Source organism: Alosa pseudoharengus, unplaced genomic scaffold (genome assembly GCF_046254945.1).
Source record: "Alosa pseudoharengus isolate Yale_2024_CS ecotype anadromous, Long Island Sound unplaced genomic scaffold, YU_APseudo_1.1 YU_APseudo_1.1_scf_11, whole genome shotgun sequence".
Taxonomy (NCBI): Eukaryota; Metazoa; Chordata; class Actinopteri; order Clupeiformes; family Clupeidae; genus Alosa; species Alosa pseudoharengus.
The window spans coordinates 4,542,133-4,567,669 of record NW_027468576.1 but is presented as its reverse complement, the minus strand read 5'-3'; the positions used below and the strand labels follow the sequence as shown (position 1 = coordinate 4,567,669).

At 41.1% G+C, this 25,537-nt stretch overlaps 1 long non-coding RNA gene across 3 annotated transcripts; it reads right to left on the bottom strand.

Moving 5' to 3' along the window:
• Positions 1–366: 366 nt before the first annotated feature.
• Positions 367–7,197, bottom strand: LOC143114333 (uncharacterized). 3 transcript variants are annotated; one of them, XR_012984898.1, is made up of 6 exons: positions 7,033–7,197; positions 6,536–6,672; positions 5,958–6,114; positions 2,685–2,741; positions 2,199–2,324; positions 367–1,733 (listed from the first exon to the last, which is right to left on the bottom strand). It is a non-coding gene; the product is annotated as an uncharacterized LOC143114333 (long non-coding RNA). The 3 variants fall into 3 exon arrangements; XR_012984892.1 differs by lacking the exons at positions 5,958–6,114; positions 6,536–6,672; positions 7,033–7,197 and adding an exon at positions 3,491–4,623; XR_012984895.1 differs by lacking the exons at positions 5,958–6,114; positions 6,536–6,672; positions 7,033–7,197 and adding an exon at positions 3,547–4,623.
• Positions 7,198–25,537: the final 18,340 nt, after the last annotated feature.

Here is a 25,537-nt window from a genome sequence, read left to right as displayed (position 1 = left end):
TTGACTGAACGTCTGTTTAAGCATTACAACGTTACTGGTATTGTCGTAGCCAGGCTACTATATTTGTCTTCACCTTAACCGGGTGTTCTTATATGTAGAGGTAGTAGGCCTACTTTGAATTATTTAATTCCGATCTTCTTGCAGTTTCCAGCATGGGTTTCTTCTGGCATCTTAGCTTATGTTATGGTTATGGTATGACCAGCAAGCCCATCTAAAACAGCTGATCGTTTCTGCAGTCAGATGGTCCCCCTGCTTGCCCCTTGTGTTAAGACAGTTATATTAGTTCAGGTTGATACCAGGCACACACACACACAGAGACACAAACACATTGAATTTTAGGGATACAAAATAACATTTATTGCCTGCAATATTATTATTATTATAACCTTAACCAGGTTAGTCTCATTGAGATATAAAATCTCTTTTTCAAGAGAGACCTGGCCAAGATAGAAGAACAAATAGTTACACATCACAATCACAAAACAAACACAAAAGAGGCAAAGACAACTCAAGTGCATTCCAGATTAAATAAAAGTGCCATTAATTAAAACATTTGCACTGGATAGACTCATGTTCTATGGCTTTAACAACACCTTTAAAATCATTTAAAGAAATATGATGTATTCATGATCCAACAGGCGTGCGGATCGGAAACCAAATTATAACTCTCGGGTCTGCAGTTGCCATTTCCCCAAAGGAAAGGACCGGCCGCCAGTATTGCTTGCAGTACGCCCTGCACCCCAGACTGACCCTACACCCCAAACTGACCCTACACCCCAGACAGACCCTACACCCCAGACTGACCCTACACCCCAAACTGACCCTACACCTCAGACTGACCCTACACCTCAGACTGACCCTACACCCCAGACTGACCCTACACCCCAGACAAGTCATTCCACTGAGGTAGATTCCTCCCCAGTCTGTAGTGGCACTGTAAGTGACAGAGACAGCTGAGCTATCTAGCAATGAGATGCTACAGATGGAGATAAAGAAATTGAAGGGTGAACTTAGCAAATTAAAGGAGAGGCAGGGAATCTACTCTGTTACACAGGTAGAAGAGAAAGTGCTGAGGATGGAGACAGGCTTGCCTGACAAAGCTACCTTTGAGATCATCCTGAGCTTTTTGGCTGGTTTCAGAGATAGCCTGTGTTACATCGATGGGTGGACCGTACATTCAATGTCTTTTCCCGATCAGCTTTTCATGACTCTCATGAAATTACGGCAGAATTACACTAATCTTCACCTGGCTACTCTTTTTGGCTGTAGTGATGGCACTGTTAGGAATGTTGTGAGGACGTTTATAGCCGTCTTGCACAGGTTGCTGTTCAAACATCTTATGGCAACAGTCCCTAGCAGGGAAAAAAACCAAATGAGTTTGCCAGCTTCCTTCCACAAGTCCCCCAACTGCAAGATGATAATTGACTGTACAGATATTAGAATTGCAATCCCTCATGAAATGGATGTTCAAAAGGAGACCTATTCTGTGTACAGGGGCATGCACTCTTTCAAGTTGCTCCTGGGTGTGGCACCTAATGGGGCCATAACTTACTGTAGTGATCTCTTCCCAGGGTCGACAACAGATAGAAACATTGTCCTTAGGTCAGGGATTCTGAGTCACTTCAAGTCAGGTGACCACATCTTGGCAGATAAAGGATTCCTGATCCAGGACATCATGCCCGCAGGTGTGACGGTCAACATACCACCATTCCTTCACCATGGCAAGTTCACACCTAGTGAAGTCCAAGCAACAAAAGACATTGCACAGAATAGAATACATGTTGAACGAGCCATTGGTAGATTAAAACAGTTTAGAATTCTGGATGTCATCCCATCTCATCTTAGGAGCATAGCTAATGATATTGTCCAAGTGTGCTGTGCACTAGTTAATTTTCAGGCACCCCTTATCAGACACATTGTTCACTATGAATGAACAACTTCTGTCTGCAGGTGAGATGATGCAGTGATGCCGTGGCACTTTCAGGGATGCTTGGCACCTCTCTTCCTTGGTTAGTAGTGTACATATGTACAGTTCAATTAGTTCAATGATCTTTATATATATAAAGACTTAAGATGTAAAACTGTGTAAATATGTCTGACCACTCTCCTTTTAAATGAGCATTTTTGGTCCGGCTTCTATAGGTTGTTGCCAACATTATTTGTGTAACATATAGTATGTGTGGAGAGCATTCACTCACCATTGTTATCTCATATTTGCCTTCAATTCCAAGGGTCAGATAGTCCAAAAGAGCCAAGATGTTGGTAGTGGTACTCCCATACCTGGGATGGGGTTCAACTCCTTGCAATATCCTGTGCTTGTTTGGCTGTTAATGACATTTATTCTGTGACCACACTACCTTCTTATTGAGCAGATTATTTGAAATAACAGGGCTACCTGAAAATCCAGGTATATTGCAAACTACACTACAAACTTACAACAGGGCCCTCCTTGGCTTCAAGTTAAAAAACAATGTTCAAACATCATGCTGTGTGGTCCCTCACATTTCAGAGCAGTTGTTTACCAGCTATGCAGACAATCCTCTGACAAACCACATAACACACTGAACTACTTGGTACTTGGTAGTTCAGTTACAAATCCCAATATGTCTTTGACTAACTTAATATCCACATCAGCAGTTCATGTGGAAACATTGTAGTCCAGCAGTAGAAGAAAATGAACTCACAAGGTCGTTCAAGAATGTTCCAATGTTGAGTGGAGGCAGACTGAGTGTGGCGCTGAGCTGCCAGAGGAGATATAAAGATGTTAGATGGAAAGTGTAGTCATCTCTGTCCACAACAACTAACTACTTTAATTATTCAGATTTGTACAACTCTGTATAATGTACTGTCCTGTAAACCCATTCAGTGTAGCCACAGAATGACACATATGTGAACAAAGTTATCTCTGTAACACCATATAATCAAACACATCACTGTAAACCATGGTAATGTACAATGCAAAAAATAAAATGTAACTAAGTGTTATTCATGTTATATTAAGATCAAAACATCTATTTGGTATTGTTTTAGTATGAAGACGTACCTGGCAGTCGTTAGTATGAAGACTACCTAGCACACCTAGTCATAAAATCTTTTTGACTTAATTGAAGAAGACTGACATTTTTTATCAAGGCAAATTTGGTTAACACACTGACAGCCAAATGTGCTTGTTTTCAGGATGACATCTTAAATAAGTCAAACTCTTCTTAAATGAGGTCATGATTTTACAAGAAAGTGCTAGGTAAATGTCTTTAAACTGAAAACAATACCAACTACAGTTTTTGATATTAAACCTGTTCTGCATAGCACAGGGTCGGTATCGACCCAAATCACTCGTTCAATCACTAATCTCAATGTAAAGTATATCGTAGCCGAGTCATTGTGCTAGCTACATAGTCATGGCATACACCATTGGAAAGCCATGAGCCTCAGGATTCATTTGAGATCCGTGTCGACTGAATGAAACCCATCCCGAACGGCTAAAACCTACAATTTGTATCACTAGTCACGTTTCCAAATGCCCCCACCACCACCGTGTCTCCTCACATTACAGCCTTTGTGTACATCCCGGGCTTCAGGCTACCCCAACATGCTTGGTGTCATACTGTTCACAAGAAGCACGAGAATCCGAATATCCACCGTGTTTTGTCGACATTACGTTTAGAAGATGCATAATTCCACCCAAACAGTACCGTTTAGTTTGTAAAAAAACAAACGATAACTTTTCTCTGACAGAAAACCACATAGTTCGTATGCTTATCCTATGTATCGCCGGGATTCACACCACTCAGCGTGTTCAGGAAGCTCTCCTGAGTACGTAGACACCAGTGACAACTTTGTGTGACGTACCGTTGTCGAGAAACACGTGTTAGAAGCATGATAGCCATGTGAGCTGGCTAATGGATAAGTTAGCTTTGATTGACAATAGCTCTGGCCTATGACAAGCTACGAGGATGGTTCAAAGATCGTCTTGTAGCCAACGAGTAGACCTTTCGAATGACGTATGGTACAACCACCTCCGGTGAGGGGAACTCTGGGAAATTGAGTCCACCTTCGTTGTGCATAACGATAGCTTACTAGTACGACCGGCTCGTCAGAGGAATACAGTCGCAATTTTTACAGTTAGATAGATAGATAGATACTTTATTGATCCCCAAGGGTAAATTCAAGGATCATTTGGATCTTTTGAAGAAGAAGAAAGCAGAAAACATGCCAAAAAGACAGGCAAAGAAGAAGAACGTGGAGGTTGAACCAGCTGAGCATTTCCACACAAAAATGGCTCTAAAGGGGTCATACTTCATTGTACAAACATTTCCTTAGATATTTATCTTCACAACACCTGGGAGTGGGCCTCTGATGTGTTTCAGTGGCCCTTTTAGGGACTTTCACATCTGAAATGTGGCCATTTCCAGGGATTTACATAACCGCCTGAAAGAAAAAGCAATATTCCAGCTACTGTAGCACCTTGACAGTACATAACAGAGTCATTCTGACAGTTTCTAAAAATTCTACAAGGTCTCAGCTTTCAGGGGATACCAGGCATTTGATGATAGGTCACAGTATGAGGACACAGGAGCTATTACAATAGACGCTGTGCAAAATCCCAAAAATAGGCCCATATGCATATCAGGTAACATGAATACTTGGTTAGATGTTATTGCAGGAACGTTTTTTGCATTGTGCAAATAACTTCTTCACTAACCTTCCACTGAAATGTTTCATGTTATGCATGCCATCATTGTACATTTTCCATGCTGTCATTAGATATTATTTGTATACAATGTGTTTTGTTACAGAACCAGAAAACACAACAAAGTGGTGTTAAGTGTGGACAGATATTTTATTCAGCATTTGTCTCCATTATTTTTGGCAGGAGCACATGTGTATAAAACTCCTCCAGCAACAAGAGGTTTGGAGACCAAGAGGGATCAGGACTGATGGACATCACAAGCGCGCCTTTTGTCGTCCAGGTTACAAAATAGCACACCTCCCTCTGGGTGATGTGCAGCTGCCCCTGCACTTGGTGCCAGTAAGGGTGGCTCTTCTTTAGATGGTACAGTCCATCCTTCTCCAGAAAGAAGTCCTTGCTGTGCAGAGCCTCCTCAATGGACAAGTCCCGCACACTGTAAGGACACTTCACTTCCAGGATTCCGGACTGACCCACCAAACCATCAGGAGAGGCCCCAAGCATCCCTGAAGGTGAGAGCCACAGTCCTGAATCTGTGACCTCTAGCTGGGTGGCCTGCTGGAAGACTTTTCTTCCCTCCTTCTCATTGACTCGACCCCACTGGATCGAGTGGACGTTGTCCAGGGACTGTTGGGACAGTAGACGCTGCATGACTGAGGGTGCAACTCTTCTGCCCTTCAGAAGAGCTGGCAACACAGCACCAAAGTTGCTGGCAGTCAGTCTGCCCTCCCGCAACTTATGCCAGAGGCTGTTTGACTGTTGGCCAACAGTGGCAGCCTGAACAAGCCCCCGCTGATGGTCGGTGACCATCATTGCTGCAACAACGTTTTGACTCCTGGCATGTGCACAGATGGACTGTACAGACAGTGAGTGCACATCCACCTCACTGGTGCTGGTGCCAGGCGTTGCCGGTTCTGGTGCCAGGATCCAGGCCATTGCACAGGAAGACCCCTGAAGTGCAACACGCACGTTATTGATGTCCTCGGGTGTGGGGTCTCTAAGGAGAGGGTTGTATGCCTTCTGTGGATAGAGCTCCTTCACTGTGTGCTGTGCTTTCGGGGCCTTTGGAGCTTTCCAGCTGCACTCCACATCTGTGCGGCTGAAATTTTTGTATGCGAACAGCATCAAAGCTGCTCCATGGCTACACTTCGTAGCACCTCGGGGACATTCGCAGCTGCTGTTTATTATGTCACCATCCTCCCTTAGAGTGACCTGAGGAAAGACAATAAAGATATCGAGAGAGTCTTTGGAATTTAAATGGTGTTCTTACCTTAATGTGTCTTTATCTCATGTCCTTCTCTCTCTCCTCTCTTCACTTTGTGGTCCTCTTCTCTGTCTTCTATCAAATCTCACTTTCCCTTCTCATGCCACATCTCCTCCTCCCTGTCCTCTCTGCTGTATCACATTCTGTCCCTCCACTGTGAACACTATGCAAACACAGAAAGTCTCAAGGTCAAACATGACATCCAACTTAATACCCAGGTGAACCCTGACAAACTTATTAACAAATTCAATTTTACTCTGCAGGTCAGTCTGCACAGGAGGCCATTCATCTAGGTTCATGCAAGCTACAAACATCAAGTGTTGTATAAGCACAGACAAACATAATTTCATATGAAATGTTGACCTGCATAGACTATGCTTTTATTTGTGGTGTTATTTGTATGACTGTACAGGCTTTATATAATAGGCCTGGCCAACTACATTTTCCCTCATCCTTGACAGCTTTATTTCACTTGCTGAACCTCCCTTATATTACTCCATTAGACATTAAGACTCGCATTCACTCTAAATCCCACTCTCACCACTTAATGCCCCTATTTTACAAGAAAAAACGTAATCACTTACCGATACACGATACATCTTGCCCCTTTGTTCGTAGCTCGCCCTCACTTGGCCGTGAAGTACGCCCGAACTAAAGGTGCAGCTCTCCACATGGCCTGAATTAAAATGATTTTCGGCCCTTTTCAGACTCTTGGCCTCATCTTTAAAAAATGAAGTCAGAGCGGTAAGTGACACGAGTGACATTTTGAACTTCAAGCTACACCTCCTAGCTTAACCCACGCGTTTCATTGACTATGCTGCAATTAAATAGGTTCCATAATCAGTAGAAGAACTGGCAACATGCTACAAATCAAATAATTAAATCAAGCAATCAAAGATCCCTCTCATCAACCCACCACCTTTTCGATCGTCTCCCTTCTGAAAGACGTTACAGATCATCGCATTGTGTGTCAAAAGTATTTTTACGCTCCGCAAACGTAGTTAATGCTACTAACATTGAAATTTAAATTAAAGTGTTACCTACTGACACCAACTCGTAGTGTGTTTTTTTATCGCTTTACCTTGATCAGAAAGGCGTCCTTTCCCGACCAAAATAACAACCTGTCAAAACAAATGAACACGTGTAGCCTTATGAGTGTTGGCGAAGACAAACTATAAATGTTAACCGTTACCAAGCAACCTTGACGGTGAAGTTGTGACGCTTCAACTGTGCGCTACACCCTTAGCCTCAGTTAGCTCCGGGGTAGCCAAAATGTACGTTCACTTCCTTAGCGGTATCAAAGATCACAAACACCATTGGAAGTCAGGTGACAAAAGCGTGTAGGGCAAAACGTCTTCATTTCAGACGTTGTCGTTACCGCGCGAGTTTGTCAGGCACGAATACTCAAAATCCCCATGTTAATTTCCCATAGTGAAAATCGCAAGATACCGGATCTCCATATATGGGCAACAATGGCAGCCTTTTTGTAGGCGAACTTCAGAGGTCTATTGTCCCTAGGTTTACAGAAACACCTATTCATATTAATACGTAGCCTATGGAGTGCTGCCGACCACTGTTCATTACATGGCCCAGAATGCCTTGCATGTCTTTACAACAAAACAACACAGTAAAACCTAAATGCCCGTAAACATATGCATTTGCATACTTGTAACATTTTTAATAATACTCTCCCATCATGATATTTAACAATAATGAAAAATATAATTTGAATACCGTCAATGTAAAAACAACTCTATTATGTAAGCTATATATAGCTACTGTTCTTGCTATCTCAGTTCGTAAGTCCATACTATCCCATGGCAGAGCAAGGATTTCATGATTGGGCAAGGTTGCCCAGAGACATTGTGGCTGCCCAGAAACATTGAGCATACTTGGAAGGCATTGTGATAGAAGGTGAATGGTGCTATGGTGAATGGTGAGAGTTACTAAATACCTGTGGGTGGTTTGCCAAATGATTGGCATGTTTTGGAATGTTTTCTTTTTTTTTTAGCTTATGCACCCTCACATTGGAGCCCCGAGTTCAAATACAAAATTTGGTATCGATATGTGACAGTGTTCCTGAGATATGGACGACTTCCTGTTTCGGAGCTTCGCCGCCGATTTCGTTTGGCTGTGACGGGCAAACGCTTTCGAAAATAAAAAATCCTTCTGGTAACTTTTGTGAGGCTTGGTCCAAGGATAATGTACGTCAAGTTTCGTGGCGTTCGGACCAAATTTGTGACCTGTGAAAATTTTGTTTCGCTTTCTGTTCAATCCAATATGGCGGACAAACGACACGCCCACCTGACGTCATCTTCGCGACCAACTTACACCGGTACTGACCGGACATTTTAAAGTTGGAACGGTGTCTCTGTCTCAAAGGGCCTAGGCGCTAGGGCTGACAAAAAATCAGGGAGACGGGAAACATAATAAAACTTAAGAAGAACAATAAGTGTGCTGCTTTGCAAGCACACTTAATAATAATAAAACTTAAGAAGAACAATAAGTGTGCTTGCAAGCACACTTAATTAATAGGCCTATTTGACTGTCCTGTTCAGTCTTTGTAAGGAAAATTATGGTAGTAGTCCTGGACAGTGCCTCAGTGGGTCCAGTACCAGTTAAGCCATGCAGATTGTCCTGATGATAGTATTCTGCAAAATGTATGTCTCACCATTAGTTACTTTCCTGTAAATGCTATTGTGATGCTCAGCTGTATTACTTTTTGCAGCCATGCCAGGAAGGGCAGAGAATCCCAGAGCAGCAGCGAGAGGGACAGTAGCAGAGACACCCAGGGCCAGGGCAGCAGAGACAGATACATAACAAAACAGACATACAGAATAATAAATAATAAAAAAGTGGCATAGTTAAATGAAATAAATGACCAGTTTTTAAAATGTTTCCGAGAGGGGGTGGGGGTTTTGTTCAGCTGTAATTTAAAATTTCCATGTACTTTGAACTTTGAAAAAAATAAAATAATTTTTTCTTACAAACTTGCTTGGCTTTGATGTATACTATACTATTATACATTATATTATATACTACAAACTGTGTGCTTGTATTATAAATGTATAAATTGATTCAAATCAATGGTTATATGAATTTATTCTTTGAAATGTAGGGTTTTATTTGTAAAAGTGGAGATAGAACCTTATAATTCTGAAGTGAATCAGAGCTCTCAGAATTATAAGGTTCTATCTCCATTTGGGCCATCTTAAAAAATCCCATTTCCAAATGTGCCAGGATTTTGATATTCTATCCTCAAAGTACCTGTAGGGTGATGGTCTTGTTGAGCTATAATAGTAGATTATACTACATAACAGTTTTGCCAGCTGGGCTGTAAAAACTTTGATGCTCAATATCTCAGAACTACAACAATCAACAATCGTGAATATTTTGTTAAATGCACGCAGAGGAGGGGCAGCAGGCTACGAGAGAGAGCGGGGCGGGGTAAGGAAAGGCTGCATGCGTAAAAAGCGCAGATCAATGGCAATGCAAGGATTTGATCTTATATTTAATTTAAATTAAATTAAATTTAACATAGAATATTAATCTGTGGCGGCCGATTTTGATTTTGTGGCGCCCCACCACAGATTAGTCAATGTATGGGAAACACTGATATCCCTTTAATACCATAGACAGTAAAAGATATGGACAGAGTCATCACGTAGAAGTCAGTTGAGACGGGTGAAGCAAATTTCAACCATTTCCTATTGGTTGACAAGGCTTGCAGGCTCAGGGGACGTAGATGTAACGTAGGCACGTAGTCTGACTCGTGTAACTCTTGTGATAGCAGCACCGAGAGATAATGTTAATGTAGGCCCTTACTTCGTTACCACCACGTTCGTAGATAAATGTGATGTGATCCGTTAAATGTTGTGGTCCGATGCTTTCGTTCTTATCTAGAGAATACGGCTATTTTGCTCCTGTGCGACACTTTAACCCGCTATGGTCGCATGCTCATTACGTAAATTACGTCACGTTAGCATTGATTTTGGAAAAAAGTTTATTACTCAGCCGGTAAGTCAGTTACGAGGTTATGACGCCAATCACACAATGTTGTATTACTCCGAAAAAAGAAAAAGTTCATATAAAGGCTTAAAACGCTTCAGCTGTAACATTATTTGATGTGAAAGTGGCGTCAAATTGAATGGGGTTCAATGGAATGGCTAGGTGGAACTGGTCTACTATTTAGCCTCAGATCCGCCATAGTGTCTACGTTCTGTGAACGTTCGCCTGCCCCCTTGCTTAATACGGAGTGGCCAGGCTCTCCGTAGACGGGTTCTGGTCAGACGTAGTTCATCTCGAACAAGCTTACTGTCATAGGGAGGGTGTCAGCAGAGAAGTGTCAGTTCCGGTTATAACTTTTGAACCACATTAGTTACAAACACAAACTTTATATATTTTTCAGCTTGATTGATCATGGGAAACACATAGGAATGTTAATATTTATGACTTGGTGCATCTGGACCCTTCCTCCCATTCCAATATGGCCGCTGGCTGTAGTATGGGGCCTTACACCCCATTGTTCGTGCAAATTCATCTACAAGCACCAAATTTGGCATGGATGCAGATGAGGGCATACTGAAATGTTTTAGCCAGGGCGCCCGAGCCAGTGATCCCTGAGATCAAGATGGCTGCCAAATCCAATATGGCTGCCATCTGAAAAGGGATTAGGCTGCATATTTTGAAAAAAGATGAGATACAAATGTAAAGTTGATAAATATTTCACCTTTTCTGGCTACTGTCCGGTTTTGTCCATTTTACCATGCCAAACACATAGGAATGCTTACATTTGTGATTGCCTATGTTTAGACCCCCAGTTAGAAAGCAATGACCTAAAGTATGAAATTCATACTTTACAAATATTCCCACCAATTTTCTAATTTAGAATGTAGGGAAGGCATATATGATAAAGAGTCAGAATTCCAGCATAGATTTGGGCAATAATGAGCAATATTGTGAATACTAGTTGACTGTATGAACTGTGGTGGAGCAGCTGTTTAGTGCTACTCCATGCTTGTGAGCAAGATGGACAGCAACAGTGAAAGATGAAGATAGATAGATAGATAGATAGATAGATAGATAGACTTTATTCATCCTCATCCCCAAAGGGAAATTACCATGTACTACCACCAGCACAGACAAACACAGCATTCACATACATAGGCCTACTGTACATACATACATACATAAATTATTAAAAAATATATTATTTCTCTCTCTGCTCAGGGGGAAGTCATTATTAAGTGCTATTGCAGTGGATAAAAAACGTCTTTCTGCATCTTACATTCTTACAGCTTAATTTGCGTAGCCTCCAACTGAAAACACTTTTTTGTTTGACCAGTAAGATGTGTAGTAGATGTGAGGTATTGTCCAATATATTTGACAGTTTGTTCAGCAGTCTTCTCTCCACCACCAACTCCAGGGGCTCTAGAGCTATACCCAACACAAAGCCAGCCTTCCTTATGATTTTAATCAGTTTCTTAGTGTCCCTGGCTGTAATGCTACTGCCCCAATAGATGGCAGAAAAGAAAATTGCACTTGCAACAACACTGATAAAACATCTGAAACATTTTGCTGCACACTTTAGGCCCTCCTAAAGTCCACCACCATTTTGCTTGTCTTAGCCACATTCAAGACAAGGTGGTTGTTTCTGCACCATGTCACAAAGTGGTCCACCAGTTTCCTGTACTCCGTCTCCTCACCATCACTGACACACCCCACAACTGCAGAATCGTCTGAGAACTGCAGGTGACATGACTCAGAGTTGTACTGGAAGTCTGAGGTGTACAGTGTGAAAAGAAAAGGACACAGCACAGTCCCTTGTGGTGCTCCTATGTCACTGACTACCTGCTCAGACACACACCCTTTCATTCTCACAACCTGTGGGCTGTCAGTCAGGTAATCACTAATCCATGAAGTTGTGGAGGTGTCTACCTGCATCCTTCGCAGCTTCTCACGTAGCAGCATATACTGTATGGTATTAAAAGCACTTGAGAAATCAAAGAACATGATCCTCAATGCTGCTAGCCCTGTCCGGGTGAGCGTGTGTTCTATGAAGCAGGTAGATTAAGGCATCCTCCACACCCACCTCTGGACGGTATGCAAATTGTAATGGGTCCATGCAGGTGGTCACCTGTGGTCTCAGAAGATGACCAACAACAGTGTTTAGCCAACTACATAATTTCCTACCAACTTCCTTCCTAACCAGGTTTACTTTTTTATCCAAGTGTTTTGTTCTTATGACTACAATTGTGAGAAAGACCATTAAAAAAATGAGAATTCACTGTTTCTTTTATGTTATTGCTGTTTTTTATGTTATGCTAAGCAAACCTTTAAGAGTTTTGGACAAATTGACTATATTATTCTTTTAACAATTATACATATAAATATTGCCTTGCAATAATAATTTTCTTATTCTTTTTTATATGATTGCACTTTGAAATGTATTCACCTAAGGAAATGAATCAACATTGAGAATAACCTTCAAAGTTGTGGTAAAAAAGGATTTTCAACCACAGTCTTGAAAAGAATACCGGTTCCAGACTTACACAAGTATACATATAAATATGCCAATGGACTTCCTGTGGTCAATAAACATAAAATAGACACCACATCCTCATTTGTAGCGCATTTAGTTCAAAATTTTGTCATATTGAATTTAGGGAATTCAGGGTTCCTGATATACCTAATCATAAATGTAAATATTCCTATGGGTTTCCCATGGTCAAAAAAGGTAAAATAGACATCAAGTTTGTATTTGTATCTCATCTGGCTCAAAAGCTATATATAGCCGAATCCCTTTCAGGCGGCAATTGGATTTGGCCGCCATCGGCTAAATAATTTCAGTATGCCCTCAGCTACGTCTGTGTCAATTTGGTGTTTGTAGATGAATTTAAACGAACAAAGGCCCCAAACTACAGCCAAAACTGCTTTTTTGGACAGCGGCCATGTTGGAATTCATCATCAACCGTTTTTTATTCAGGGAGAAATTGACTGAGCATCAAGCTCTTTTACAGCAATGCCCTGAGTTACAAAACAACAACAATAATCAAAACAACAAAACAAGAACAATAAAAGATACAAAAGGCAAATAATAATACTAATAATAATAAATCAAATAAAAATAATAATAATAAATAGAAAGAAAAGAAGGGGAATGTATAAATAATAATAATGATATAAAATGTCTAAAATATCAGTCAAAGCAAGAACATCGTGCAACAGCCATATCATCAATCATACCCTTGAATTGGTCTAGTGACACAAACCTATCTAATTGGGGGCCAAGCAGCGAAGCTGCGAAGGCACCCATTGTGTTTCTATCTTTTCTTATTATTGGGGGCCAAGCAGCGAAGCTGCGAAGGCACCCATTGTGTTTCTATTTGTTCTTATTATTAGGGGTCCGAGCAGCGTAGCTGCAGGAACCCTATTGTTTCTGTACCGTTCATTTTTTGGCCAAAATTCTGTAAAAATCATACTGCAGCCTAAACCGTAACTCCAAAACTCTTGAAATTTTCAGGTATGGTTACCAGTACCCCCCTCTACCCATAACCCAAAATTTGGGGTACTGCACCCAAAGGTGGCGCTATTGAAAAAAAAAGTTAATTATGCTTATTTCTCCTTACCAGATTCACCTAGACTCAAAATTCTTTCAGAATATTAATCTCTAAACTCAGATGCATCTTTTTGGCCCTGGTCTTATGGTCTACAAATGTTTACTTTTTCCACAATTTCATGGAAAAGCCAAACATTATAAAAAGTTTCACACTCTTCAAAAATAATCGAATCTTCACCAAAATTCTCACAGACAATGTTTAGACCAAGCCTCACAAAAGTTATCGCTCAGAATTTTGATATTTTGTTCCATTTCAGAGATATAGGCCAATAAAGTTAGACCACTTAGGCCTTTTTTCCTAGATCACCTATATTCCTATAAACCGTAAGTCCTAGAAACTTGACATTTTCAAGTATTGTTACCAGTACCCCCCACTACCCATAACCCAAATTTGGGGTACTGCACCCAAAGGTGGCGCTCTTGTCAAAAACGCTTATTTCTCCTTACCAGATTCACCTAGACTCAAAATTCTTTCATCATATTAATCTCTACATTCAGATGCATCTTTTTCACCCTGGTCTTATGCTCTAAAAATGTTTACTTTTGCCACAATTTCAGAGAAAAGCCAAACATCATAAAAAGTTTCACAGGCTTCAAAAATTATCAAATCTTCACCAAAATTCTCACAGACAATGTTTAGACAAAGCCTCACAAAAGCTATCAAAAGAATTTGGATACGTTGTTCCATTTCAGAGATATAGGCCAATAAAGTTCGACCACTCAGCCCATTTCTCCTATATCACCTATATTCCTATATGAGTAATTTTTTTTTCTTGGATAACAACCATACAACCATCATTAGGTGGATACCATTAACAGTGCACATTTTCAGATATGTACTTTTTTTTATAAAGCCCTTAATTCTATTGTCAAATGTATGCTAGGAATTTTCTTGATGTTGTGTGTTTGCCAACACACATTTTCACCATTTGAATGTGACTGCTCAATGTGTATGATTGTCAGTGGCTGAGTGGGATAATGCCTAGTGCTGGTGTTTGTTAGGTTGAGAGTTCGAATCCTGCTAGAGCTTTAGGCTCAAGATGCACATGCTATTGGTTATTGAAGATTCACACTATTGAACAGCACCTGAATGACATCAGACAATTAACATTCACACTCATTAGTTGCCAAGAATCAGAATGCCGACACACTCTATGACATATAGGGGAACTTCTTTGTTTACTATTTTTCCTTCATCATTAAGTCTATCATATTTATATTTCATCCATTACTGTTCTTCTCTATAAATGTCTAATTGCCCCAGAATATCCAAAAGTTTTCAGGTGTACTCTTTCAGGAAAGCCCTTCATTTTATTGTCAAATGTATACTTGGAGTTTTTCTTGTGTGTTTACCAACACATATTTTCACCATTTGAATGTGACTGCTGAATGTGTATGATTGTCAGTGGCAGAGTGGGATAATGCCTAGTGCTGGTGTTTGTTAGGTTGAGAGTTCGAATCCTGCTAGAGCTTTAGGCTCAAGATGCACATGCTATTGGTTATTGAAGATTCACACTATTGAACAGCACCTGAATGACATCAGACAATTAACATTCACACTCATTAGTTGCCAAGAATCAGAATGCCGACACACTCTATGACATATAGGGGAACTTCTTTGTTTACTATTTTTCCTTCATCATTAAGTCTATCATATTTATATTTCATCCATTACTGTTCTTCTCTATAAATGTCTATTTGCCCCAGAATATCCAAAAGTTTTCAGGTGTACTCTTTCAGGAAAGCCCTTCATTTTATTGTCAAATGTGTACTTGGAGTTTTTCTTGTGTGTTTACCAACACACATTTTCACCATTTGAATGTGACTGCTGAATGTGTATGATTGTCAGTGGCAGAGTGGGATAATGCCTAGTGCTGGTGTTTGTTAGGTTGAGAGTTCGAATCCTGCTAGAGCTTTAGGCTCAAGATGCACATGCTATTGGTTATTGAAGATTCACACTATTGAACAGCACCTGAATGACATCAGACAATTAACATTCACACTCATTAGTTGCCAAGAATCAGAATGCCGACACACTCTATGACATATAGGGGAACTTCTTTGTTTACTATTTTTCCTTCATCATTAAGTCTATCATATTTATATTTCATCCATTACTGTTCTTCTCTATAAATGTCTATTTGCCCCAGAATATCCAAAAGTTTTCAGGTGTATTTTTTCAGGAAAGCCCTTCATTTTATTGTCAAATATATACTTGGAGTTTTTCTTGTGTGTTTACCAACACACATTTTCACCATGTGAATGTGACTACCCAATATGTAGGATTGTCAGTGGCTCAGTGGGATAATGCCTAGTGCTGGTGTTTGTTAGGTTGAGGGTTCGAATCCCCGGTAGTGCTTTAGGCTCTAGCTCGAATACTATTGGTTATTGAAGATTCACACCATTGAACAGCACCTGAATGACATCAGGCAATCAACATTCACACTCATCAGTTGCCAAGAATCAGAATGCCGAGACACTCTATGACATTCAGTGGAACTTCTTTGTTTACAATTTTTCCTTCATCATTAAGTCTATCATATTTATATTTAATCTATTAGTGTTCATCTCTACAAATGTCTAATCGCCCCTCCATGCTTGGAGTTTTTCTTGTGTGTTTACCAATACACATTTTCACCATGTGAATGTGACTGGCCAACATGTAGGATTGACAGTGGCTCAGTGGGATAATGCCTTGTACTGGTGATCCTTAGGTTGAGAGTTCAAATCCCACTTGAAGCATTAGTGGGTTGTGGATGTTAGCATACTACAATAGAATGCTGTTGGGTTGTGGAGGATAACACACTATAACATTACAGCTACTTGTCAATATGGACTTGTAGTGCAAGGCAAGTATTACTGTATAATTATAAGCTGTAGCCTATAATTATTTGTTATTCTTATAATATTTGTCATTTCTTATACATATTTAGTCGGCTCTTCCACTTGACAGAACAAAACTATATCGGTTAAGGATGTCACGCATGAAACAATGCTGCAGAAACATGAAAATACGACTTTGAGTTTAGTAGGCTATAATTTTCAGTTCCTGTTTATCTATTGCACAATGGGTAATAATTTAAAGGAATCATGTTGCAGTCTTGTAAATAGTGACCCTGCAAGATCCCTAGTCATTGCAAAATCATAGTCTGTGACTTAAAACTCTACTACTTGTCTTTAGATGTGAGAGGGTCTGAGACTGTAGTCTTTCAAAAATCTTTTCCAAATCTTTGCAAATCTTTCCAAAGTTTACCCGCTGGGAAACCCTGTAGCTCCGGAGCAGGGGCTCAGACCAGGATAAATTGTTTGCTCGCCCTCAGTTCGCTCTTTTGTTCATCTCAACCCAGCACTCCAGTGTGTCCTGCTCTGTGTGCGTCTTTGAGTTAACGTAAGTCATCACTTTAATCACCCTCACTATGACTTTTGTGATGTTTATCAGTTTGTAGAGTAGCTCTGCCATCATGTGTAAAGTTAAGGTCTTTGTTTGTTGGTTTGGTGTGTTGGAGTCCCATGTGAGAGATGATTAGGTGATGTTGGTTGACTTGGGATGTCAAGTATTGTTTAGTTGTACCTTATATAGCCTTATGATTTCAGTTTATTGTTCAAATGTCAATTGGTTTGTTTGTGAGTTGGGATCTGTACTGATTTACCCCATTTCACTGATTACTCCATTTTCTGTTTGTTTCCTCTTTGATGCAGCACACATACAAGTAAAGAACAAAAGAACAGATGAATTGAAACTCAAATAAAGTTAACTTGTGTTGCACCGAAACCTGCCATTTTCGTGTCATCACTCCATACCATTGAGCCTTCTGAGTCACACCATTGAACAGCACCTGAATGACATCAGGCAATTAACATTCACACTCATTAGTCGCCAAGAATCAGAATGCCGACACACTCTAAGACATATAGGGGAACTTCTTTGTTTACTATTTTTCCTTCATCATTAAGTCTATCGTATTTATATTTCATCCATTACTGTTCTTCTCTATAAATGTCTAATTGCCCCAAAATGTCCAAAAGTTTTCAGGTGTACTCTTTCAGGAAAGCCCTTCATTTTATTGTCAAATGTATACTTGGAGTTTTTCTTGTGTGTTTACCAACACACATTTTCACCATGTGAATGTGACTGCCTAATATGTCGGATTGTTAGTGGCTCAGAGGGATAATGCCTAGTGCTGGTGTTTGTTAGGTTGAGAGTTCGAATCCTGCTAGAGCTTTAGGCTCAAGATGCACATGCTATTTGTTATTGAAGAGTCACACCATTGAACAGCACCTGAATGACATCAGGCAATCAACATTCACACTCATTAGTTGCCAAGAATCAGAATGCCGACACACTCGAAGACATATAGGGGAACTTCTTTGTTTACTATTTTTCCTTCATCATTAAGTCTATCATATTTATATTTCATCCATTACTGTTCTTCTCTACAAATGTCTAATTGTCCCAGAATTTCCAAACGTTTTCAGGTGTTCTCTTTCAGGAAAGCCCTTCATTTTATTGTCAAATGTATACTTGGAGTTTTTCTTGTGTGTTTACCAATACACATTTTCAGCATGTGAATGTGACTGGCAAAGATGTAGGATTGACAGTGGCTTAGTGGGATAATGCCTTGTACTGGTCATCCTTATGTTGAGTGTTCAAATCCCACCTGAAGCATTAGTGTTAAAATACTGTTGGGTTGTGGAGGTTAGCATACTAGAATAGAATGCTGTTGGGTTGTGGAGGTTAGCACACTATAACATTACAGCATTACAGCTACTTGTCAATATGGACTTGTAGTGCAAGGCAAGTATAACTGTATAATTATACGCTGTTTATCTTATTGACTCCGACACAGAACCCACCACCACAAATACAATTCAATTCTGTGGGAAACACTGCCTTCCATTATCAAACCCTTCATCTTATCCACAACAAATAAATAGTCCTGTAGAATCAAGTATTGTTAGAATACTGTTGGGTTGTGGAGGTTAGCACACTATAATGTTACAGCACAGGGTAATCCTAATTTTATGCATCAAATTTATTCCAATCCAACTCAAAAGTGTTGAACGACACAAAGTGAAGGTTTTATCCAGATCAAAACCAAGAATAGATTATGTGATCTAATCCAATTTCAGGATCCTTGTTTCCCTTTGAACAACCCATTTTCAAGATTTGATCCAATCCGATAGCTGAAATCCGGTAACTGAAATCCGATAACCGAAATCCGATCACGTTTCTTTTGAACAATTGTGCCCAAACAATCAAAGCATATGTAAAACTAAAAAGCTATGCCATCATGTTCGTTTTGCTCGGACCCCGTAAATCACCGCTTGCGGTTATATTTATTGGGGGCCAAGCAGCGAAGCTGCGAAGGCACCCATTGTGTTTCTATCTTTTCCTACTATTATTATTATTATTACACATCTTTCCTCTGCCATTGAAGTCTATGGCAGCCCATAGAACCGTCTGGTGAAAAGTTGTGAAATTTGGCACTGTAATTAGGCAGAGTCCCATGATTAATTTCACCAAGTTTCAAGTCCGCACCACGAGCGCTCTAGCGCCACCAACAGGCCAAAGTTGGACATGCGTTCACGCATGTATCTTCTGACCCGTTGGCCCGATTTTAAAAATTGAGGTACCATTGGAATCCTTGGACCAGGCCGAGTTCAACGCACCCTATGGCGTCGTTTTCCGCCATGATGGATTTTCCGCCATATTGGATTTTAGTGAAAGTGAAACTAATTTTTCACAGGTCACAAATTTTGTCCGATCGACACCAAACTTGACATACATGATCTTCAGACCAAGCCTCACAAAAGTTGTGATATTTTGTCTCCGGAACTATAACCGTTCATCCATAATATACAATTGAAATTTGCGGCGAAGCCGCCAAACAGGAAGTGAGCTCATATCTCAGCAACCCTTGCATGTATCAATGCCAAACTTGGTGGATAGACTCAGGACCCAATCAGAGGGAAGCTCAAAAAATTTGGTGACCTTTGACCTCTAAGGGGCGCTGTAATTAAGAAACATGCCTTTTGGCCTGTAGTTGCTGTTGTGTTTAGAATTAAATTGCACTAATGATGTCTGGTAATACTGTTGGAGTTCCTTAGTTCGACCCAAGCCAACTTGTGATGTCATCGTAATTGATTCGGCCGCCATATTGGATTTAATCAAAAACACGTACAAGTTTTCGCAGGTCACAAATTTCAGCGGATCCTGACCAAAATTGGCAGAGACCATCTTCAGACCATGCCTGATGAGTGCATTGATTTCTGGAACAATTGAAAGAAGTATTAGCCTGTACCAGCCAATTGAAATTTGCGGCGAAGCCGCCAAACAGGAAGTGATTTCATATCTCAGCAACGCTTTCATGTATCAAAACCAAACTTAGTACATGTACCTCCGACCCCATCGGGAGGACGCTCAAGAAATTTGGTGACATTTGACCTCTAGGGGGCTCCGTAATTGACAAAAATGCATTTTGGCCAGTAGTTGCTGATGCGCATTATTTTGCAATGGAAGTCAATGGCCGCCCATAGAACCGTCTGGTAAAAAGTTATACAATTTTGCACACTAATTGGGGACAGTCCAATAATTCATTTCACCAAGTTTCATGACGGCACCTCAAGCGCTCTAGCGCCACCAACAGGCCAAAGTTGGATTTGTGTTCACGGACGTAACTTTTGACCTGTTGACCCGAATGGCAAAATGAGGTATCATTGGAATCCTTGGGCCAAGCCGAGTTCAACACAACCTATGACGTCAATTTTTGACCTCTCTGTTTAAATCACAGCAAGTGTGATCATATGTCAGTCAATCTTTTATTTTTGATGTGAAACTGATGACAGCAAGTTCCATCCAGTTCATTCTAATGTGTGCGTGCAAGGGTGGGACGGGGTGGGATGGGCAGGGGCGGTTGCGGCGGTGGACTGGCTGGGGGAGGGGGCGCCGACACTCAGCCCTGGTTCAGCCCCACAAAATCAGCTATGTTTTGATGTGAAACTTGACCTTGTAACTCAGCCAATCTTGGGTTGTATGGCATGGAACTTGCTGTGACTGCTTAAGCCTACATGTCTGATGCAACGGCATTGACTTACATGGCAAATCTGGCCTGCTGAACTGACTGCTTGGCCCCCTCATTGCTGCTTGCAGCTATATTTGGGGGCCAAGCAGCGAAGCTGCGAAGGCACCCATTGTGTTTCTATTTGTTCTTATTATTATTATTATTATTATTATTATTATTATTATTCCGCCATTGAAGTCAATGGCAGCCCATAGAACCGTCTGGTGAAAAGTTGTGAAATTTGGCACACTGATTAGGGACAGTCCCATGGTTAATGTCACCAAGTTTCATGATGGCACCTCAAGCACTCTAGCGCCACCAACAGGCCAAAGTTGGACATGCGTTCACGCACGTAACTTTTGACCCGTATGGCCGATTGTCAAAAATGAGGTATCATTGGAATCCTTGGACCAATCCGAGTTAAACGCACAGTATGAAGTCATTTTCCGCCATGATGGATTTTCCGCCATATTGGATTTCATCAAAAACACTAAAAAGTCCTCTCAGGTCACATATTTTGTCCGATTGACACCAAACTTCACAGATATCATTTACAGACCATGCCTCATTAATGCATTGCTTTTTGTCTCCGGAACTAAAACCGTTCGCGCGTAACAGCCAATCGAAATTTGTGGCGAAGCCGCCACACAGGAAGTGAGCTCATATCTCAGCAACCCATTGATCTATCATAACCAAACTAAGTACATGGACTCAGGACCCAATCAGGGGGACGCTCAAGAAATCTGGTGACCTTTGACCTCTAGGGGGCGCTGTAATTAAGAAACATACCTTTTGGCCTGTAGCTGCAGTTGTGCTTAGAATTAAAATGCACTAGTGGTGTCTGGTAATACTGTTGGAGGTCCTTAGGCCGACCCAACCCAACTTGTGATGTCATCGTAATTGATTCGGCCGCCATATTGGATTTAATCAAAAACACGTACAAGCTTTCGCAGGTCACAAATTTCAGCGGATCCTCAACAAAATTGGCAGAGACCATCTTCAGACCATGCCTTATCAGTGCATTGCTTTCTGGAGCAATTGACAGAAGCATTCGGCTGTAACAGCCAATCGAAATTTGCGGCGAAGCCGCCAAACAGGAAGTGAGCTCATATCTCAGCAACCCTTGCATGTATCAAAGCCAAACTAGGTGCATGGACTCAGGACCCAATCAGGGGGACACTCAATAAATCTGGTGACCTTTGACCTCTAGGGGGCGCTGTAATTAAAAAAACATGCCTTTTGGCCTGTAGCTGCTGTTGTATTTGGAATTAAAATGTACTAGTGGTGTCTGGTAATACTGTTGGAGGTCCTTATGCCGACCCAGGCCAACTTGTGATGTCATCGTAATTGATTCGGCCGCCATGTTAGACTTAATCAAAAACATCAAAAAGTTTTCACAGGTCGCAAATTTCATATGATTTTCACCAACATTGGCACAGACCATCTTCAGATCATAACCTATCAATATGTTGCTCTCTGGAACAATTGACAAAAGCATTCGCCCCTACCAGCCAATCGACATTGGTGGCGAAGCCGCCAAACAGGAAGTGAGCTCATATCTCAGCAACCCTATAATGTATCATAACCAAACTTACTACATATATTCATGACCCCATTAGGAGGACGCTCAAAAAATGTGGTGACATTTGACCTGTAGGGGGTGCTGCAATTAGCAATATTGCATTTTGATGTGTAGTTGTTGATGTGTTTTATCAATCTTTTATTTTTTGATGTGAAACTGATGACAACATGTTCCATCCAGTTAATTCTAATGCGTGCGTGCAGGGGCAGGGCAGGGCAGGACGGGGTGGGACGGGCTGGGGTGATTAGGTGGGGGGGGCTGGCTGGTGGAGGCGGTGGCAATACTCAGCCCTGTTTCAGCCCTGTTCATCCCGGGTGTCTGCTGGGTGTCTGCTGAGTTCTATCTTGTCACCGTGGCTACTCCGGCCTATTCTGCTTGGCCCCCTCATTGCTGCTTGCAGCTATATTTGGGGGCCAAGCAGCGAAGCTGCGCGGCAACCCTTAGTGATTCTACCTTTTCTTATTATTATTGGGGGCCAAGCAGCGAAGCTGCGCGGCAACCCTTAGTGATTCTACCTTTTCTTATTATTATTATTATTATTATTACACATCTTTCCGCTGTCATTGAAGTCTATGGCAGCCCATAGAACCGTACAGTAAAAAGTTGTGAAATTTGGCACATTGATTCGGGACAGTATAAAAATTAATTTGAGCAAGTTTTATGCCTGAACCACAGAGAGTCTAGCGCCACCAATGGGTCAAAGTTGACATTGCATCCATGCAATTAACTTTTGAACCGTATGCCCGATTTTGAATATCGCAATATCTTTGGAAGTCTTGGATGAGGCCGAACTCAACGCACCCCATGACGTCAATTTCCGCCATGTTGGATCTTCCGCCATATTGTATTTCATCAAAAACACTTAAAAGGCATCAAAGTTCGCAAAGTTTGTCCGATTTTCACGAAACTTGACGCAGATGATCGTCAGACCATGACTCATAAACGCATTGCTTTTTGGAGACATATTCAAAACCGGTTGCCTGTGACGACCAATCAAGTTTGGCGGCGAAGCCGCCAAACAGGAAGTGAAGTGATATCTCAGCAAGGCTTTCGCGTATCAACACCAAACTCAGTACAGGGTCTCAGTACCCAATTAGGAGGAGGCTCAATAAATTTGATGACTTTTGACCTATAGGTGGCGCTATAATTAGCAAAATTATGTTTTAGCCTGTAACGGGTCATGTGTTTAGAATTAAAGCATATTAGTGATATCTGTTAATACCTTGAGAGGTCCTTAGGCCGAAACATGCCAACATGTGACGTCAACATAATTTATTCGACCGCCATATTGGATGTCATCAAAAACACTTAAAAGGCATCAAAGGTCAGAAAGTTTCTCCGATTTTCACGAAACTTGACGCAGATGATCGTCAGACCATGACTCATAAACGCATTGCTTTTTGGAGACATATTCAAAACCGGTTGCCTGAGACGACCAATCAAGTTTGGCGGCGAAGCCGCCAAACAGGAAGCGAAGTAATATCTCAGTAAAGCTTTAACGTATCAAAACCAAACTCAGTACATGGGGTCAGGACCCAATAAGGAGAAGGCTCAATAAATTTGATGACTTTTGACCTATAGGTGGCGCTATAATAAGCAAAATTACATTTTGGCCTGTAACGGGTGATGTGTTTGGAATTAAAACTTACTATTGGTGTCTGTTAATGTTAATGTTAATATACTAGTGATGTCTCTGGGAGGTCCTAAGGCTGACAGATGTGATTTTGTGATGTCAACATAATTGATCTGGCCGCCATATTGGATTTAATCAAAATCACTTAAAAGGCATCAAAGGTCACAAAGTTCATCCGATTTTCATGAAACTTGGTTCAGATGATCTTCAGACCATGACTCACAAACGCATTGCTTTTTGGACCCATATTCAAAACCCATCGCCCGTCTTGACCAATCAAGTTTGGCGGCGAAGCCGCCAAACAGGAAGTGAAGTGATCTCAGCAAGGCTTTTGCGTATCAACACCAAACTCAGTACAGGGTCTCAGGACCCAATTAGGAGGAGGCTCAATAAATGTGATGACTTTTGACCTATAGGTGGCGCTATAATCACAAGAAGTGGGCTCATATTTCAGCAATGCTTTCACATATTGAAACCAAACTTAGTATATGGACTTGGGACCTCATCCTGAGGACAGACAATAATTTTAGCAACGTTTGACCACTAGGGGTGCTATAATTTGCAACACTTTCTCGTATCGACACCAAACTTGGTACCTGGACTCGGGACCACATCCTGAATAAGGACAATACATTTAGTGACCTTTGACCACTAGGGGCGCTATAATTAGAAAAACTTTATCGTATCGACACCAAACTTGGTACATGGACTCGGGAACACATCCTGAAGACGCACAATATATTTAGTGAGCTTTGACCACTAGGGGTGCTACAATTATCAACACTTTCTTGTATCGACACCAAACTTGGTATGTGGACTTGTGACTACAACCTGACTACGCACAATAAATTTGGTGATGTTTGAGGTATGCATATGTGTGGGGGGTTATTGGGGTGTGTGGGGGAAGAAGTTTATCTGTGTATATGTGTGTGTGTGGGACAGGGGGGGTTAATTGGGTGTGTGTATAATGTAGCAACATTGGGTTGCCATGACAACTCCTGCTCAACTGCTTGGCCCCCTCATTGCTGCTTGCAGCTATATTTGGGGGCCAAGCAGCGAAGCTGCGAGGCAACCCATAGTGATTCTACGTATTCTTATTATTATTATTATTATTATAACGAAACGCTAATTTGCCATTAAACCATACAGTAAAAAGTTGGGATATTCGGCACATTGATTCGGTTCAGTCATATCTTTAATTTATCAAAGTTTCAAGTCTGCACTTTGAGTGCTCTAGCGCCACCAACATTTCAAATTTTTTATTACATCTATGCACATAACGTTTGAATGGTACACCACATTTTGAACATTAAGGTATATTTGGAATCCTTGGATGAGACCGAACTCAACGCAGATGTCAATTTATGGGGTAAACGTAATTGATCAGGCTGCCATATTGGATTTAATCAAAAACACCTAAAAGGCATCAAAGTTGGCAAAGTTTGTCCGATTTTCACGAAACTTGACGAAGATGATCTTCAGACCATGACTCATAAATGCATTGCTTTTGGGAGCCATATTCAAAACCCGTCGCCCGTGGTGACCAATCAAGTTTGGCGGCGAAGCCGCCAAACAGGAAGTGAAGTAATCTCAGCAAGGCTTTCGCGTATCAACACCAAACTCACTACAGGGTCTCAGTACCCAATTAGGAGGAGGCTCAATAAATTTGATGACTTTTGACCTATAGGTGGC